Source organism: Balaenoptera physalus (genome assembly GCF_965194825.1).
Source record: "Balaenoptera physalus genome assembly, chromosome: 2".
In the NCBI taxonomy this organism is placed as follows: Eukaryota; Metazoa; Chordata; class Mammalia; order Artiodactyla; family Balaenopteridae; genus Balaenoptera; species Balaenoptera physalus.
In genome coordinates this window covers 20,604,900-20,625,957 of record NC_138883.1, presented here as the reverse complement: position 1 = coordinate 20,625,957, position 21,058 = coordinate 20,604,900, and the positions used below count along the sequence as shown (strand labels likewise).

The 21,058-nt window shown below is 37.3% G+C and overlaps 1 long non-coding RNA gene across 1 annotated transcript; it reads left to right on the top strand.

Moving 5' to 3' along the window:
• The first annotated feature begins 2,170 nt into the window (after window positions 1–2,170).
• Window positions 2,171–20,648, top strand: LOC309655807. Its single transcript, XR_014261011.1, has 2 exons — window positions 2,171–13,704; window positions 18,053–20,648. It is a non-coding gene; the product is annotated as an uncharacterized lncRNA (long non-coding RNA).
• Window positions 20,649–21,058: the final 410 nt, after the last annotated feature.

Genomic DNA, 21,058 nt, shown 5'->3' with positions numbered 1-21,058 from the left:
AAAGACTATTACAAGAGACAAAGAAGGACACTACATAATGATCAAGGGATCAATCCAAGAAGAAGACATAACAATTGTAAATATTTATGCACCCAACATAGGAGCACCTCAATACATAAGGCAAATGCTAACAGCCATAAAAGGGGAAATCGACAGTAACACAATCATAGTAGGGGACTTTAACACCCCACTTTCACCAATGGACAGATCATTCAAAATGAAAATAAATAAGGAAATACAAGCTTTGAATGATACAGTAAGCAAGATGGACTTAATTGATATTTATATGACACTCTATCCAAAAACAACAGTATACACTTTCTTTTCAAGTGCTCACAGAACATTCTCCAGGATAATTCATATCTTGAGTCACAAATCAAGCCTTGGTAAATTAAGGAAATTGAAATCATATCAGTATTTTTTCCGACCACAACGCTATGAGACTAGATATCAATTACAGGAAAAAATCTGTAAAAAATACAAACACATGGAGGCTAAGCAAACATTACTTAATAACCAAGAGATTATGAAAGAAATCAAAGAGGAAATCAAAAAATACCTACAAATAAATGACAATGAAAACACAACGACCCAAAACCTATGGGATGCAGCAAAAGCAGTTCTCAGAGGGAAGTTTATAGCAACAAAATCCTACCTCAAAAAACAAGAAACATCTCAAATAAACAACCTAACCTTACACCTAAAGCAATCAGAGAAAGAAGAATAGAAAACCCCTAAAGTTAGCAGAAGGAAAGAAATCATAAAGAACAGATCAGAAATAAATGAAAAATAAATGAAGGAAACAATAACAAAGATCAATAAAACTAAAACCTGGTTCTTTGAGAGGATAAACAAAATTGATAAACCATTAGCCAGACTCATCAAGAAAAAAAGGGAGAAGACTCAAATCAATAGAATTAGAAATGAAAAAGGAGAAGTAACAACTGACACTGCAGAAATACAAAGGATCATGAGAGATTACTACAAGCAACTATATGCCAATCAAATGGACAACCTGGAAGAAATGGAGAAATTCTTAGAAAAGCACAACCTTCCAAGATTGAACCAGGAAGAAATAGAAAATATAAACAGACCAATCACAAGCACTGAAATTGAGGCTGTGATTAAAACTCTTCCAACAAACAAAAGCCAGATGGCTTTCACAGGCGAGTTCTATCAAACATTTAAGGAAGGGCTAACACCTATCCTTCTCAAAGTCTTCCAAAATATAGCAGAGGGAGGAACATTCCCAAACTCATTCTACCAGGCCACCATCATCCTGATATCAAAACCAGAAAAAGATGTCACAAAGAAAGAAATCTACAGGCCAATATCACTGATGAACATAGATGCAAAAATCCTCAACAAAATACTAGCAAACAGAATCCAACAGCACATTAAAAGGATCATACACCATGATCAAGTGGGGTTTATCCCAGGAATGCAAGGATTTTTCAATATACGCAAATCAATCAACGTGATACACCATATTAACAAACTGAAGGAGAAAAACCATATGATCATCTCAATAGATGCAGAGAAAGCTTTCGACAAAATTCAACACCCATTTATGATAAAAACCCTCCAGAAAGTAGACAGAGAGGGAACTTACCTTAACATAATAAAGGCCATATACGACATACCCACAACCAACATTGTTCTCAATGGTGAAAAATGAAACCATTTCCACTACTATCAAGAACAAGACAAGGTTGCCCACTCTCACTACTATTTTTTTTTTTCACTACTATTATTCAATATAGTTTTGGAAGTTTTAGCCACAGCAATCAGAGAAGAAAAGAAATAAAAGCAATCCAAATCGGAAAAGAAGAAGTAAAGCCGTCACTCTTTTCAGATAACATGATACTATACATAGAGAATACTAAAGATGCTACCAGAAAGCTACTAGAGCTAATCAATGAATTTGGTAAAGTAGCAGGATACAAAATTAATGCACAGAGATCTCTGGCATTCTTATACACTAATGATGAAAAATCTAAAAGAGAAATTAAGGAAACACTCCCATTTACCACTGCAAAAAAAAAAAAAGAATAAAATACCTAGGAATAAACCTACCTAAGGCAACAAAAGACCTGTATGCAGAAAACTATAAGACACTGATGAAAGAAATTAAAGATGATACAAACAGACAGAGAGATATAGCATGTTTTTGGATTGGAAGAATCAACATTGTGAAAATGACTATACTACCCAAAGCAATTTACAGATTCAATGCAATCCCTATCAAATTACCAATGGCATTTTTCACAGAACTAGAACAAAAAATTTCACAATTTGTATGGAAACACAAAAGACCCCGAATAGCCAAAGCAATCTTGAGAAAGAAAAACGGAGCTGGAGGAATCAGGCTCCCTGATTTCAAGACTATACTACAAAGCTACAGAAATCAAGACAGTATCGTCTTGATTATGGCAGAAAAACAGAAATATAGATCAATGGAACAGGATAGAAAGCTCAGAGATAACCCCATGCACATATGGTCACCTTATCTTTGATAAAGGAGGCAAGAATATACAATGGAGAGAAGACAACCTCTTCAATAAGTGGTGCTGGGAAAACTGGACAGCTACATGTAAAAGAATGAAATTAGTACACTCCCTCACACCATACACAAAAATAAACTCAAAATGGATTAAAGACCTAAATGTAAGGCCAGACACTATAAAACTCTTAGAGGAAAACATAGGCAGAACACTCTATGACATAAATCACAGCAAGATCCTCTTCGATCCACCTCCTAGAGAAATGGAAATAAAAACAAAAATAAACAAATGGGACCTAATGAAACTTAAAAGCTTTTGCACAGCAAAGGAAACCATAAACAAGACGAGAAGACAACCCTCAGAATGGGAGAAAATATTTGCAAACAAAGCAACTGACAAAGGATTAATCTCCAAAATTTACAAGTAACTCATGCAGCTCAATATCAAAAAAACAAGCAACCCGATCCAAAAATGGGCAGAAGACCTAAATAGACATTTCTCCAAAGAAGATATACAGATTGCCGACAAACATATTAAATGATGTTCAACATCACTAGTAATTAGAGAAATGCAAGTCAAAACTACAATAAGGTATCATCTCACACCAGTCAGAATGGCCATCACAAAAAACCTACAAACAATAAATGCTGGAGAGGGTGTGGAGAAAAGGGAAACCACTTGCACTGTTAGTGGCAATGTAAATTGATAGAGCCACTATGGACAACAGTATGGAGGTTCCTTATAAAACTAAAAATAGAATTACCATACAACCCAGCAATCCCACACTACTGGGCATATACCGTGAGAAAACCATAGTTCAAAAAGAGTCATGTACCACAATGTTTGTTGCAGCTCTATTTACAATAGCCAGGACGTGGAAGCAACCTAAGTGTCCATCTACAGATGAACGGATAAAGAAGATGTGGCACATATATACAATGGAATATTACTCAGTCATAAAAGGAAATGAAATTGAGTTATTTGTAGTGAGGTGGATGGACCTAGAGTCTGTCATACAGAGTGAAATAAGTCAGAAAGAGAAAAACAAATACTATATGCTAACACATATATATGGAATCAAATTAAAAAAAAATGGTTCTGAAGAACCTAGGTGCAGAACAGGAATAAAGATGCAGAATTGGAGAATGTACTTGAGGACATGGGGAGGGGGAAGGGTAAGCTGGGATGAAGTGAGAGAGTGGCATGGACTTATATATCCTACCAAATGTAAAATAGATAGCTAGTGGGAAGCAGCCACATAGCACAGGGAGATCAGCTCGGTGCTTTGTCACCACCTGGAGGGGTGGGATAGGGAGGTTGGGAGGGAGACGCAAGAGGGAGGAGATATGGGGACATATGTATATGTATAGCTTATTCACTTTGTTATGAAGCAGAAACTAACACAGCATTGTAAAGCAACTATACTCCAATAAAGATGTTAAAAAAAAAAATACAAAACTGAGCCCAAATTTCAGAGCATAAAAAATGTTTTCTGCTTTATTTCAACCTTCCAAGTCTCATGGTAATTTCTATCACAGTTGACCATATTTTGAACCTAAAGAGGAATTTTTCAAAATATTATTCCGGCTTTGGCAGGCTGGCAGAATACAAAGCCACCACAGTATCTAATGTTTAAAAATTATATTGTATTGGTTTTTTCATGATAAATTAAATAATATTGAATTAAAAAAAATGTGTTTTCTCATTAGTCCCCTCCTGTCATGCTAATTGAGGTCACTTAAGGTAGAACACAATCTTTGTTTCCTATTTAATATTCTGATATTCTTATCTCTCATGTATGCTCTCACTTCAATTCATTTTAGCCATTTCTGTCAGATTAATTCTTTTAAAGCTTGGCTTGGTAAAATCATTGTCTACTATGCACTGAAGGTTTGTGCCCTCCCAAAATACATGTTGAAGGACAAATCCCCAATTGATAATATTAGGAGGTGGTGGCTTTGAGAGGTAATTAGATCATGGAGCTGGAGACTTCATAATGGGATTAGTGCCGTATAAGCAGAGATACCAGAGAGATGATCTCTTTTTCCACCATGTGAGAGTAGAGTAAGAAGACCACTAACTGTCTGCAAGTCAGGGAGACGCCTATCACTAGACACAGCATTAGCTGGCACCTTGATCTTGGACTTCCCAGCCTCCAGAACTGTGTGAGATAAATGTTTGTTGTTTAAGCCTGTCTATGGTATTTTGTTATAACAGCCCAAGCTAAGATACCATCATTCTCCTCGAGGCTTGTAGAATCAAGTAAAATTGCTCATTCTCTCTTAAAAATCCTTTCATAATATAATTCCAACATTCTTTTCAGTTTTACACTTTTGACTTTTATACCTGTGTTCTACACTGAAGTCAGATAGACAAATCATATTCCCCAAATATTTCTCAGAACTTTTCCTGCCACAGCTTGCTTATGCTATTGTTTTCGCTACTTGGAACGTCTTTTCTTCTTCCTATATACAAAAACATTAAAAGCCTTTCTAAGTATTAACTCCTCTACCAAGTCTCTCTGAGCATTTTTGATTGAATGTAATTTTTCTCCCTTCTGATTTTTGAACCTCTTTATATAATACCAGCTGTGTTGGATGTGATGAGGATTGGTACCCAAATCAGACTGTTCGTTTTCTTCCCTACTGGCTACTACAAAAAATTAGCTACAGACACATGGAAGACAATAGTTAAGGGGGAAATGAAGTACTTTCTCCACTAGCTCCCCAATCCTACTACGTTGCATAATGTAACATAGGCAAATAAGCCAAGTAACTCCTCCTTTAAGTCCAGGCTTAAATTCTTAAAATCAAAAAGAAAAAAAAAATGATTGTGAGTTTTGGGATTAGCCACTGATTTAACATAAACACTCATTACTGACTATTACAACTGAATTTGTTCAGTGTGCAAAATCTGTAATACTTCAAACAGAAAGGTGCAAGGGCCTACTGATTTGACCTTAAAATAATAAAAACTTCTCCTCTACATATTATTCCATAGGTTATAAGTTTTCATGGTCTTGAAAAGTTTTACCAGAAACTTTTATGATGGATGTCATATATTTCAAAGCACATACATAATGTGAAGACAAACTCTAATGGTGGAAAACATAAGCCTTTATGTTGCAAAATAGGTGACATCAAACCAGGTGATTGATTTGATATGCTGACTGTAGAATCCTGGAAGGCGTTCTCTACACTTCTTTCTCTGTGAGGCAGGGTGCTAGATAAAAGTGATATAAAGTTAAATAAGATAACTCTTTCATGCCAAAGAGGATGGACTCTAGGGTAGAAGACAGAAATATAAGGAAGTACTAGTAATTTGGAGGGTTGGCAGGGGAGAGAAGTCCTATATCTGTTGGAGTATAAATAAGAATCAGGAAAGGCTGCAAGAGAGGAAAGGGCATTTGAGCTACGACTTGAAGACTGGCTAGAGTTTTGCCAGGCAGAGAAGGGGAATGTATTCGTCAGAGTTCTCCAGAGAAACTGAATCAGTAAGATATTTTATACATTTATTTAGTTACTTATTTATTTCATTTGTTAATTATAGGAATTGGCTCAGGTGGTTATGGAGACTGAGAAGCCCCACAATCTGCTCACATTGCTAAGGGTGGATCTCTTTACTCAGTCCACAAATCAAATATTAATCTCTCCCAGAAACATCCCTAGAGACATCCCCAGAAATAAGGTTTTTCCAGCTATTCTGGATGTCCCTTAGGCCAGTCACATTGACACATGAAATTAACCATCACAGGGAGGAAAAAATATCCAGGCAGAGGGACAACATTTACAAATCTCTGAACCCTAAGTGATCTAGTCTATATAAAGAGTCATGAGAGGCTCCGTCCAAGTGGGTGGTAGGGAATGGCAAGCACTGCCCATGAGGCAGGAGAGCTCAGGGGTTAAGAAAGTGGCTCTGGTCTTTGATTCCTTGAGTTCAAATCCTGACCCCATAGTTTATTATCTGCACCTCATTGTACAACCGATTTCACCTCCCTGTACCACCTTCTCCTCAACTATAAAATAAAAATAACTTTCTCATAGGGTTATTGTGAGGAACACATGAGTTAATATTTGTATTGTGCTTAAAATATTGAAATGTGTCTAGTACAGAGTAAACCAACAAGAAGTGAGCATTAAATGTGTTTCTGCAAGATCTGTATTGTATGAACTGCATATGTGTGTGTGTGTGTGTGTATGTATGTGTGTACACATATATATAATGGCGAGAGAAGATATATAATATATAATGTAAATGTGTATATTTGTAGAGGGAATGAATATGTTTGGACATATATACATATATGTATGTGTGTATGCATGTGTGTGTGTGCATGTGTGTGTGTGTATAGGAGGGGTTCAGGGAGAGAAAGAGAGAGACTGAGAGAGAAACAAAGAGAGAAAAGACTGATATCAATACAATTTTGTAGACAAAAGACTACTTTTTAGATCATGGCTTTAAAACAGCTAAACTACAGAAATTCTTTAATTTTTTTTTTTTTAAGATATTCGCCATGTATTTCTTCTTTAGGTCTTTTTTTTTTAAATTTATTTTTATATTTATTTTTGGCTGTGTTGGGTCTTTGTTTCTGTGCGAGGGCTTTTTCTAGTTGCGGCAAGCGGGGGCCACTCTTCATCGCGGTGTGCAGGCCTCTCACTATCGCGGCCTCTCGTTGCGGAGCACAGGCTCCAGACGTGCAGACTCAGTAGTTGTGGCTCACGGGCCCAGTTGCTCCATGGCATGTGGGATCTTCCCAGACCAGGACTCGAACCCGTGTCCCCTGCGTTGGCAGGCAGATTCTCAACCACTGCGCCACCAGGGAAGCCCCAGAAATTCTTTAATATTTTTAAAGATGGAGTTTTTAGTTAACTGCATATAAGAAAGGGTTATTCAAGAGAGAATAAAATGGCTTTCCAGTTAACTGGATTAATTCAGTAAAGCCATTAGGTAAGACCATGGACTCAAAGGATCATAAAGATAGATTCAAACTCTCTCCAGCTCCTGCCTCCTATCCCTCTTTCTTGACCCCTTCCACGTTTCATCCCAGATCCCTCCAACTCTATGCCCCACCCACCAATATCATACATACCCCATTTTGCTTGTTCATTTCATATTTTGAAAACTGAATGTAGATGAAAGAAATTCTTAGCATCTGTCTTTTGTTACTTACTGGGCCAGCCCAAGATCCTCCTGTTGCCTTAAAACTACTCTCACTCATTCACATCGCTTCCTTTGGCCTCTCCATCATTTGCTCCATTCCTTTCATGAGAGATTATATCTATTGTGTGTATCCTGGAGAAAGATGTGGTTACTTAGCTATTCCCTTAGAACAACACACGATGAATGAAATCACTCTGAGACATTAACAGTGGACAGTTGCATGTAACAGTGGACATTACATGTTATGTAATGACAGCGTGGTATATTTGCATTTTTACTTTCTTTTTTCCACCTTAGCAAATTCCTGAGCCCGGATGCACCTTTTTCTGATTGGTGGGAGAGTCCCTCTAAAATCACAACTGTCCATGGACTCCTATGAGTAAGACTAGTCATGTTGCAAGATCTTTCCTTAATGCCATGTATCACTGAATATAATGCTGTTGCTTCTACTCATAGGCGAGCTGAATTGAAACGATGACTTAAATCTTAACAGATTTAACCTTCAACTGGGATTGGGCAGGGTTGAGGGTGGGATTGATTTCTTTTGTCCTTTTGGTATCTTAGTTTGAAAATCATATTTCTGTTCAAAAATTCTTCAATAGAATAGAGATACAGATCATAAGGGATACAAGTGTTTTTCCTCTTAGTGCTTTTTTTTTTCTTTTTTATCATCACTGCTTTTTGCCATCCTTTTTAATCTTATTATAATTAGTCCTCTCTGATGCTACTCTGCATCCTTCAAAAACTTTATTATCTTTTTTTTCTCAAAACAAGAAGGGCATTGATTGGCCTGTAATGCTTGAATGGCTTACAATGTTGCAATTTTCTTATTAAGAGAATCTCATGTCTAGGAACATCCACAGAGAGCCTTGGTGTTTTCAATCAGACTAGGAATGAGGAACTCATTTGCTATGCTTTTTGGTTCTCTGTCGTTCAGTTTTGAGGGGAGAAAAAAGCATACGGGCTGCGAAGACTGACAGAAATGAAATGAGGCTGCTTAGAGTTTGAGGCATTGCAAACTTCACCCATGCTTGTAATTTTAAGGACATTTTAACTTCCTTTGGATTTAGTGTACAGCTAGACACTGGGAAAGGCACAATATCTGGCACATGACACATCTTTCAAGGACAGAAGAAGACGGTGAGTTATATATGAGAGAACACTCTTAAACAAAATGGGCACTACTATCAGATCTTTGGTCTGTAAGCTCTTGTAAGGTCAGGAATCTCATCTAATTTGGGGATTGCATTTGGCTTTTAATAGATGGTCACACAGTCTCAGGCCTGTCAGTAACACTTAAACTCTGTCTCAATTTCTTTGTCTGTAAATGAAACAGTTACATTAAATTGACTCTATAATCCTAGAATCTTCCATGATTCTTGAAATAAGAATCATACAAGACCATGAGCCACAGAGTGCCCAATCAAATATAATACAGATCCTATGTGGGTGAAAGACAAGTCTGTGTATGAATAGGAAATGGTGAAATAAGCAACTGCAATGATTGAAAAGTCCTGTTAGAGGATGCAGAAACTGACCAGTCTTGAAGTTAGGCAGAGGGTGGATGGCCTAACAGAGAGGAAACAATGGAATCAGCATATTTCATCAAATGTATAATGTCATTGATTATAAGACACATTACTATTTTATGCATCACTAAAAGGGAAAATGGTACCAATTGTGTGCTTTGTTACCTCTGATTTTTTAACTTTACATTAATTTAAAAAGCTCCTTTATACTCATTTGGCTGTAAAAGAAGACAGGTCATCAACAGGCACATGAAAATGTGCTCAACATCACTAATCATCAGGTAATGTAAATCAGACCCACAATGAGCTATCACTTCACACCTGTTAGAATGGCTATGTGTTGGTGAGGATGTGGAGAAAAGGAAACACTTGTACGCTCTTGGTGGCAATGTAAATTGGTACTGTCACTGTGGAAAGTATAGAGGTTCCTCAAAAAATTGAAAAGAGAACTACAATGTGATCTAGCAGTTCTACTAACTCGAAAAGATATCTGCACCCCCGTGTTCATTTCAGCACTATTTACAATAGCCAAGACATGGAAACAACCTAAGTGTCCATTGATGAATGAATAGAAAAAGAAAAAAGAACGTGTGTATGTATACTACACACACACATATATATGCATATATGTATGTATATATTTTTCAGCCATAAAAAGACAACATTTGCCATTTGTGACAACATGGATGGAGCTTGAGGGCATTATGCTAAGTGAAATAAGTCAGAGAAAGATAAAGTGGACAAAATAGGTGAAGGGGGTCAAATGTACAAACTTCCAGCTGTAAAATAAATAAGTCCCAGGGATGTAATGTTCAGCACCACCATGGTGACTAGTTTACAATACTGTATTGTATATTTGAAAATTGCTAAGAGAAGATCTTAAAACTTCTTATTGTAGTGATCGTTTTGCAATATACACATATATCGAATCATTACGTTGTACACCTGAAACTAATATAATGTTATATGTCAATTATATCTCAATATTTTAAAAAGGCTCCATTATACTCATTTGCATATAAAAGACCACATGAACAGCTATGACCCTATGACCAAGTTTACCAAAACAGAGTTGATGACAATTGCACCTGGCTAACAGAGATGATAGTATACTATTGCCACCTAACTGCCACCTGGCTAACAGAGATGATAGTATACTATTGATTGAAAGGCAGCCAATTTTCAGAGATGTTAAAATGTGGCAAAATAAATATGCATCTAAAAAATCAGCAAAATGAAGTAGCATTCATTTTATGGGTGAGAGTATGGGAAGAAGTTCAGCAACCAGCATGGTAAATAGTGTGTATGGATGTGTGGACACTGTTTGGAGGAAAAGTCACAAGGCCCAGAACTGAAAAAGCTGGGGGCAGGACATGTAAAAGAAGTTGTAACACTAAGAACCATGGCAGATCCAAAGAAGTTCTTTTAAAAGGTATACATGTATGATCTAAAAAAAGTTCCTAATGAATTGTTCTAGCCAGAGAACTTGCCAGATGTGAAACTGGGTTCTGAAAGACTCATTATAAACTAAATAACACCTCCAGTTAATAACTGAATATCAAATGACCCAGGTTTATACAATTACATGCTATATGCTTTCATCTTAGTTCTCAGAGAGAGAAATAAAGGACTTTATTAAATGCCCTCATGTTCACAGAGTGAAGGAAAAAAAAAGGACATTTCCCTCTGTTTTCTCACGGAAATACCTACGATTCATTTTGAATTTCATTTAAATCTTCCAAGTGAAGGTACTTATACAAAATCTCCTCCAGAAAACAGCAAACTGCCTGCAAGAAAACTGAAAGAGAACAAGCCAAAAAGAGTATGACTCTTCCGGTTAGGAACAATATTTAAGATTCTTATTTCCCACAATCTTTACCAAACAGACCACTCTGCAGCGGTGACTGGGGAGTGGATTTCATTACTAAACCTAAGGTCACAGGTGGTTTTGCACTGAAGCATAATTAAATTATGCAGAAAGAATTAAAGTGGTTTAGCAAATAAGGCCTCCTTATTCAGGCTGAATAGGACAGATAGAATGCAGTGCCATGTTCAGGCTACAACAAGGCAGTAGTTGGGCCCAGAGAAATTAATCTGGAGAGCAATCACTTGATGATCCCTGACTATGAATACTTAGTTGAAATTATTCCTCAGTCACCCTGGGATGAGAAAAGCAATTACTCATAATTAACAGGTCACTTTTTTTGTAGGAATATTTATGCAGGGCACGGAGAGGGTATCATAAGAGAAAACCCCTCTTGTTTAGGGAAAAACTGATATGTGTGCTTGGGATGAACATGATGATCAAAAGCTATTAAAGAGAAAAGAAACTTATTAAGGATGAAGACATCTACTTAATTGTATATTTCCATGTATGAATTTTGGCTTTTGAGGTGATGAAGAGTACCACTACTGAGAAATAGGTAGCAGAGTGGTGAGAGAAGCTTTTCTCACTTTGAGAGCAATCAGTTCTCTTCAGCTAGGTTTTGAGGAAAGACACAGATAAGCACATTTGATACTGACTTGCTCCCCAAAGAACAAGGAAATCTAAATATACAGAGAATCCTATGCCCTCAGATTGCAAAAAAAACCAAAACACACACACACACACACACACACACAAAAGACAAAAAACCTATAAATATATCCCCAGTTCAGTCCTGATGTGTCATTTAAACCACTACTACATTACCCCAGTTAGATACTTGTCCAGTCAAGGAATTAAGATTTTCAAAGTTACCACCTAAAGCTGAACATTTTTTTTTCTGGACAATGCCTTCAGAATATATTATGCAATATTGATTTATAATAATATTTTATATGCATTGTGTGTACATGTGGAGTGTGTGTGTGTGTATGTGTGTGTAGTATAACTGTCGAATAAATCCATGAGCAAATGGGAGAGACCAGGTGTTGACTTACTGGATAGGAAAATATAATAATTTTTTACTAGTGTACCAGAAATACTTGAATATAAGGATTTGTATGATTATTTACCAAGCAAATCTTTTGAAAAATTCAGGCCACCAATTGGATAACTTAGATTGTCAAATTCTAAATTTTTCAGTACAGATAAATTATACTACTGCTTAACTGCTAGTCAGAAACAGAGCTTAACATAGCTATTAATTAGTTAATTTATTTTTTAAAATACATGTTGTTCTGGTATAGTACAAAGGATTCAGGGTATGTAAGTACAAACTCAAATTTTTAATACTGTTTAACTGCCTCCCATTTAATTCAAATACCTTATTTCTGGTCCTTATCCAGTAGGTGATGAAAGGTAGGTTTTGGGTAACACAATTAGATTAAACTAATCTACTTACACATTAATGGCTGATAATAATTTACCTATGCAAGAAATATGTAAAATTTAAGGTGGATTCATATTAACCTAAATAGATGTGTTAAGCAAATAAATATCTATAGGTAATAGTTTGAAAATATTCAAGAGGCACAGGTATATTTTGGAACTGAAAACTATTTTTTTAAAATAGATCTTTATTGGAGTGTAACTGCTTCACAATACTATGTTAGTTTCTGTTGTAAAGCAAAGTCAATCAGCCATATGCATACATATATCCCCATATCCCCTCCGCCTTGAGCCTCCCTCCTCAGCCTACCTCCCACCTCTCTAGGTCGTTGCAAAGCAGGAGCTGATCTCCCTGTGCTATGCTGCTGCTTCCTACTAGCTATTTTATAGAATCTAAAAAAAAAAAAAAATATATGATACTGATGAAACTAGTGGCAGGAATAAAGACGTAGACATGAAAACTATTCTTAACATGGTCCATCCTCTGCCTTCTTGGCCAGCTTTCTTTACCTATTATTACTTTTCCCAGCTTCTTTCTCTATATACATATATTTATTTTTTGTTTCTTTTTTATAAAAATACTACATGTGTGTTTGTACATCTGCGTGCACATTCTATCTAAGTAGCTGGAGAGAATTAATCATGAGTTGAGAAGGACATCCCTTCCAAGAGTGGATCTCATACTGACATACCCTATATTGTCAGGATTATAAATAAACGCAAGCTACTTCCCAGTTTGCCTGAGACAGACCCTGTTCACGTCTGTTGCCCCAGTTTCCAGTCCAGTTTAGCATTTGCCCCTTTTTTCATTTGAAAACGTGATTCAAGTCACTTTCTTTCGGAAGACTATCGAGAACTGGGGCTGGGTAGTGCCAGGGAGGTCTCCAACATGCTGCCCCTTCCTTCCTTGACATCGCGTTTTCTCCCCTTTGGTCTCTATCCATCCTATTCCTGAATCGTCCATCTGGTGGGTTCTCCAGGTGGCCATACAGAGGCCGCAGCCGCGGCAAAGCCCCGCCCCCGCGTTGCGCCGTCACGCTACGTAGCCGCCCTCGCGGCAGGCGTGCCCCTCCCATCGCGGCTCCTACGTTTTCCGGACTCGCGGAGGAGGGAGGTGCTGTCGCAGTCGAGGGAGGCGGCGGAAGCTTGGTGTGGGGAAGAAACACACGTATTGGAATTGGTGTCAGAATCCTAGTTGGTGAGCAGATTTGTATTATTATTAATAGTTGCACTTCGATAAGCCGCGATGAGTTTGGTTGACCTCCAGGTTAGATTTTTCATCTAGCGCTGTGTGAAGTGCATGCACAGGAAACAAAGTTCCTACTTGAACATGTGGTAAAATGTGAAAGATGAACAGAGATGACTCATATCTCTTTCTCCCGACCCTTTCCAGTCACATATGTGTGCACACATAAGTGTATCCTCCGCTTCTTTTTCAGGGAACAAATACAGTGTGTTAAAGTAAGTGCCCTTAAAACAAGGGGCCAGTGACATGTGTTGCCTGCTGCCCTCCTCTAGTCGCCAGATGCTTGGTTTAGCCGCCAAAATTGCCTTAAACGGTGCACCGCAACCTTTAGCTGTGAGCAGGACATCAGTCTCCCAATGAGCACTTTTAATGGGATTCAGGAAATTAGAGGATAGCTTTACATTAAATATGTTTTGGAAACATACTGGGTTGCCAGTAGCTCAGTCTTGGGGGGTCAGATTAATAGGTCAATGTTTTGCCAAATATGTACACAGACAATACGTTATGTTATCATTTATTGAACATGCACATACAAATAACATGCAGGCATTTCTTAAGTATGAATTGCATTGTTTTTCTTTCTAACTCTATCAAGTTAAATATTTACATTTTATTCCCAATTCCAGATTTTATTTATGATACCCTTAAAACAAGGTGAATAGACCCTGAATTTGCCCATTAGAAATGCTGAAGTAATAATTCAATAGTAAATTTGGAAAAACAAAACAAACATATTCCTGCCCTCCTTATTAACCCATTTACCTCTTCATGTGCCAGTTAGAAAAAGCTACTTTCTTTGTTGTTGTTATTTTTTGTAAGTAGGCTTTATTTTTTAGAGTAGTTTTTAGCTTCACAGAAAAATTGCACAGAAGGTATGGAGACTTTCTATATACTCCCCATCCCTACACATGCATAGCCTCCCTCATAATCAACATCCACTACCAGAGCGGAAACAGCTATTTTTAATCTATGATTTAAGATACATTTAGCCTGTGTGTTAAGAGTAGAACTTCTGTACTTTTTTTTTCCTTTTCCATTAAAAGCTTCTTAGCTGACTTTCTCCCCACTCTCCCTGAGAGCTTAGCTAGCAAGTTGGTTTAGAGCAAAGGATTGGTGAGCAAGGCTTATTCTAGCTTTCTTTGTTGGCAGAGTGTTTATACTGCCGAAGGCATCCCACCCTCTGCTAACTATTGATTTTAATGGATTTTGTTGGCCATTCCTAGTCCATCTGTCTGCAATAAAACAAAGATCCCTTAAACCCCTATAGGAATTTCAGAGCTATGAAAACTCAGAAAATGCCACCTGGGAGATTACTTTACCTCCCTTTTTGGCAAAGATTAAAGTGTTCTTACAGGATTGATTTGTGCTCATCCAAGATTTTGAACAGCTACTTTTCTCACAACTCTTTAAAAAAATTTCCTTTCCAATGAAATACCCCCTTTCATGAACCCAAAGATGCTGGGATAATGATATTCGAATACATGGACTAATGAACATCTTTCTAAGGAGAACTGTTGTAGTAGAACTGAATTTACCTTCAAAAACTCTGAGACAACAGCCTTGTACCTCTTCTTCACTTGCTCTGAAAGGGCATTTCCCTTTTTAACCCTCTATTCATTTAACAACCTCCAATAAGTACATACTTATTGTTTTCCTTCTATATGTCATTTCACTAGGAAACCAAAAGAGAATAGAAGGATGTTAATTCTGCGGATTCTTAGGCTAAAGTCAAATCTTGTTCCTCATTTCTTAACCCAGGTTGTAATTCTACAATGTTTCTGCCCTCAAATCTTGGAAGATAGAGGGGGATATTTTCTTCTGAATTACCATGGAAACCTCCAAAAGTCTTTGGGCAGATTATCCCAGGGCAAAAACAGTGGGAGCCTGAAAGTTTAGTAACAGGTGTAAATAAATTTCAGTTCTTCTATAGAGACTGAGACTCTGAAAACAACTCCAGGTTCTCTCTCACTTGCCTCTTTAATTCTTGCTTCTTACAGCTCAGTGGGAGCAAAGTCGACTCCTGGCTCCAGAGCTGAAAGCTTTCAGTTTCCAGAAAACTTGTGGATTTAAGCTCAAGGAAAACAAATGCCAAGATGCTGTAGCCGCCATGATTTATATCTCTATTCATTATTGATAATATTTTTCTTCTCTATCATAAATGCCTAGAAACTGTCACATGCAATCTAAGGAATGTTACTGCCCAAACAACAAAGGGAATAGAGAGACTTAATGTATTTTATTATTTTATAGAGGCAAACTAAAGTAAGTACCATGCATCATAAAAAGAACCATATTTTTAAAAAGCCAAGTAGAGAGGTGCTAACAAAAATGAAAGCTTTCTTATTTCACTCAGTCCCCTGCAGAGAAAGAAAAAGGAAGCATTGAAGCTGAGGGGCTTGGCACTTTGAGCCAGGAATCATGCACAATTGTTTAGGTACTGCTTTTCAGGCTTCCCTTCTAAGGTCAAGACGGAAACATGCCTGTATGGGATAACTGAGACCTTCCTAACTGTCTGGAGGATTATGTCAACCGATAGAAGACGAGTAAAAGGGGTGCTTGGGGCCGGATATCTTCAACACGAAAGGTCTGTTGCTTTTTCTGGCAGAGCCTGTCCCCAGCCAGGTAATCTCGCAGCTCACTTTACCAAAGCAGCCACTGTCTGTGACTGTTGCCATTAGAAACACTTCCAAGTTCCAGACAGGGATTGCTCTTTTAGCTGCTGATCAGTGAAGGAGTAATTAAGCATGCGTGGTTAACTGATAGTGGCTGCAGTGAAGACACTGGCTTCCTTCTGGAGGGAATTTCCAGTTGCCCTACCGTTATGACACACAAGAGATAGTCTGTCCTCCATATGGAATGACGCAAAGACAGTCAACCCAGTCTGATTTAGGACTGTGAACCAGGATTCCTATGGAGATTTCAAAAGAACAGGGTCAAGACTTTAGTTTGAAGTAATTTAGCATTGCTTTTTCTTCAGCTGCAGATTTCCCTCTGGTTCCTCTTTAATGTTAGGGCGTCTATGGGATTGTACTCATAAAAGAAAAAGACACAGATGTTTCTCTTAATGCCCTGAATGCAGAGTTGACTGGTCAGCTCATCATATTCCATATATTTAAAAACATGACGTAGTTTTTTTAAGGAAAAAAACTGCATTAATAGTTCACTGAATATTTTATGTTAATGATTTTCATGGGAGAATTCTCTGATTAGTGAAATAAATTCATGTGTGTTGCTGCTGACTTGCAACCTAATGGGTAAAAAGGAGAAGTAGACAGTTGAAAGAAGCTAAGGACAGGAAATATGTCTGAGAAGGGAAAAAGTGGAATGCCGTATGTGTGATGAAACCACAGGGAGTTAATTTGGATTTCATATTGAAAAGATTTTCTTTTATCTTTTCCTAAGGGAGTGCAATAGAACATATTTTCCACCAAAAATAAAACACAGAATGGATTGAATGGGACTGTGCATATACTTGTGTGTTGGAGGCTGGCACTGAGAAATAAAAGGGTGTGTATAGGAATGAAATTTTACTGTCTTCTTTATTGGAAAAAGTGATAAATTTTGGAGGAAAAAATGAGATATTCTTTGGATTAATGAGCTCCATTTCCATCTTTAAAAATGCAGTTTCATATTTGGCCAGCAGAAGGTATGCTGCACAAGGGGCTGAATTACAAACTAGCCTGGTACATGGGTCCATAAATCAGTTTGGGTAGTAGGTTGAGTTATGTTCTTAATCATGGAAGGATACTTTCGCTTGAAACTATTCTTTCTCATATTTCTAGTAGTCTCTCTTATTTATGGGCATGCTGGAATCTGGCCAAAGCTTTCCCCTAGGTAAAATGACAACAGCTTAATTAGGAATGTTTGGTCTGTGGCATGAGTTGCCAAAGAGCGGTCCCATTGTTCTAACACACAGACATCCATCATCAGCCTGCCCCCAATGCCCATAGCATAGTGGTAGAAGCACAGGGCTGGAAGACATCTGAATCATTTTTTGGATTCCAGCACTCTCTAGTTATATTTTAAAAAAGGCAAATCATACTCTCTCTGGAGCTCAGCCATATCATCTTTCAAGTGGCTATCCCGATTCCTAGTAGAACTGTGAAAATTAAATAAATTTAAATCAAAGAAATAACTTCCCCCCCAAAAAAGGCAGGGGATAAACAAATGTAAGGTAATGTAGATAGTATTCTTGTCTGGAACAAAGTATTATAATTCTCAGATGAGTAAAATAGATGTTATATTATGATTTAGCTATTAATTCCTTAGCAATATAATAGAAAATGTGAATCTCTTGTAGGCTTGCAGGCTACTCATCTTAAAAGCCACAGAGAATGCATGTTATGTGCTCAAGAAGTATTTGTGAATGCAAAGGAGAAGACTTCACAGCAAAATAAAAACAAGCAAAAAAACTAACTAGAAATCTGTACTCTGAGAGTACTACAGAATACCCACAAGAGGTGCATAGGAGAGGAAAACTTTCCCTTTGAGTATCTGAACATTGCATTATAGCTTATAAGAAAATGAGCAAGGATCTAAGAAAAATCTCAATACGTTATTTCCAACGTCCCAGGTGTAAAGGAACAGAAAACTGTTTCTTGTTTGTTATATATCTGCTAAGAATTTCTTTGGACTTTAAAGGAAACTTAAAATGGTGTGTGTGTGTGTGTGTGTGTTTATGTCCCCTGTGTAGGATTGTGTGTGTGTTGTCAGAGGCGGGAAGAGTTTACAATTCAGGGCAAGCGTGAGAAAGTGCTGGTCTGTGTCAAATTGTAGTGCTTCCAGAAATAAGGAGAATTTGAACTTTCTGAAACCCACACTACGCTACACATCTTATGACAAAATATTTTGTTATTATGAAGATTGGCACTTGTCAAACTTTATTCAAAAGCGTTTTAATCTTCAGACCTGCCACCCTTGTCAAATCCTTTAGAAGTGCAAAGCAAATCTTTCTTAAGGAAGACCTAGGCAAATATGAAGACCTGCTCTGCTGCCACTAGGTAAGAATGTTGAATTTTGAAAGAGCTGTCAAATCATGCCCTGAGTCACAATAGAAAATGATTCAAAGATCAGAAACGTTAAGATATGTTTTAGATTAAGAACACCAACCCCTTATTAGTAGTGTTGTCAAATCTGGTACCACTTACTGGGATGTCAATAGCTAATGAAATGCAAGTGGTATTTTGTTGAATCTAAAACATTTGAAAGATTAAAAAAAGTAAAAGAAGGATGCCACTTCTGCTATTCTTCACTGATTTCTGTTCATTGTTTTCGAAGATTAAATGGCTGGTCACTCTTAACCTTTCTCAAGGAATCTTTTTTTTTTTTAAGTGATAGCCTTGAGTGTTCTTTATCTTTTTCAGGCTTGTTATTTTCAAATAGGTTAAGACTCACAAGAAGTTGCACAAATAGTACAGAGAATTCCCGTGTGCTGTTCACCCAGCTTTCCTCAATGATAACATCTTACATAAACATAATACATTGTCAAAACCAGGAAATTGACATTGGTACAATTATATTAACTCAAATACAGACCTTATTCAGATTTCACTAGCTTTTCTATGCACTTTTTTTTCCTCTCCCTTCTGGGAATCTTTGAGTTACCTAAATCTCTAACTGGTTATCAATAATAAATATTATGTGATACAGAAACAAATCATTGACCAGCAGTGACACTTAAAATGAACAATGCTAAAGCATAAGTCCCATCTGTTTTCACTTACTTCAGAAGGTTCCTGTCTTTAGCCTACTTAATCATTCCTACCCGCTTCCCTCTTCAGACCTCCCTCCCAAGACCAGTATTCAGATAGCAACTGCCTAAAACAAGATTTGACATTTTTGAGTGTTTTATCTTTGATAAGCTCAAGGGGGTCATTTCTGTAAATTCTACAGACGCTTTCAGACATTAATACTGACAAATTAAAGAAATGAACGTAATTTGTAAATCTAAGAGCTTGTCAGGGATAGAGGACATTTATTTATTTCTACCTGGTGAACACCTGGGTTCAGCTTGCTAAGGAACAATGAGCACCATTGTTTGGAATAGAAAAGTCAGTCTAAAGGAGACTCTCCTACTGCTAAATGGGCACCAAGGCAGTACTTTGGCACACTTGAAGATGATATACTTTGTGTGTCATATTTAAAAAATAGAAAAAGAGAGAAATCATGGCCATTTGTGACCATTAAATACATCATACGTGTTCTTGTGGTTGAATTGTTAAGCATCGTTGCAATTTAGTATGTCATCAAGAAGGATTAAAAAAGGTTTACGGAAAGGGATAATAGGCCACACAGACATCAGTGGTAGGTGAGAAAATCATGACCATTGTGCACAAATGGAGGAAAAATTGACCTACTTAACTAAAATTATATAAGCTAGACTGATAGTTTATTAAACAAAAGATGGCCAGCTTATGGCCATTTCTCTAAAATTCTTCAATGGAAAAGCATAAAACCAGGGCCACTTTTTATAAACCATCAGCCTAGTGACTTAGACAAAAACAAGGAAGTCCATATGATGAATACCTAAATGTTTTTTAAACTCCTAGAACACTAAAGCACTTTTTTGGGAGACATATAATCTCCTTTACCTACCACTGATGTACCCAACTAATAGAGGAAAATTAAAAGAGATGTAATAAATCACTCTACTTCCTCAACCGTGCTTTCTCCAAGTTCTCAAGTTCAGACCAGACTACTTAATAGCATCTGTTTTCACTTCATTCTTTCTGCCATAAATGAAGGCGGATGCTGTTGGGCTCTGGCAAGCCTGAGTGGGTAATGGCTGCTGGGGAAGGGCAGCATGAGGTGAGTGGACCCACAAGGTTAGACTTATGAGTGTGGGACACTTCAGTTGTTTTAAGACTACTCCCTGGAAGGAGCTTCCAGGTAACAAAGGATAATGTATAGCTTTGCAGAGAGATTTTTTTGCCTACATTATGGTTTTATTTTCTTTTTGCCCTAAATACTGTTTCTGATAAGGTTGTATGAAAATATCCCAGGCATTAAGGACATTGAAATAGAAGAATGATTGGGCATCTTAACAGTGAAAGGAAATATACAGAGCACTGTTACCTCACTGGGCCTCTGTTCCTTGTGGGAACTTTGGAGTCTGCAAAGATACAGAAGGATAGGCCTTCTATCACCTCACACGTGCTCTCACAGAAGTTTATCCAGCTACTTTTATTGGACTATAAATATTGGGGGGTGTAATTGCTGGGATCAAGAGGTTGTGTATTTCAAACTATAGAATTCAGTTGTGAAATAGAAGGTTGTCGAATATTATCTGAAATCTAATGATTAGCAA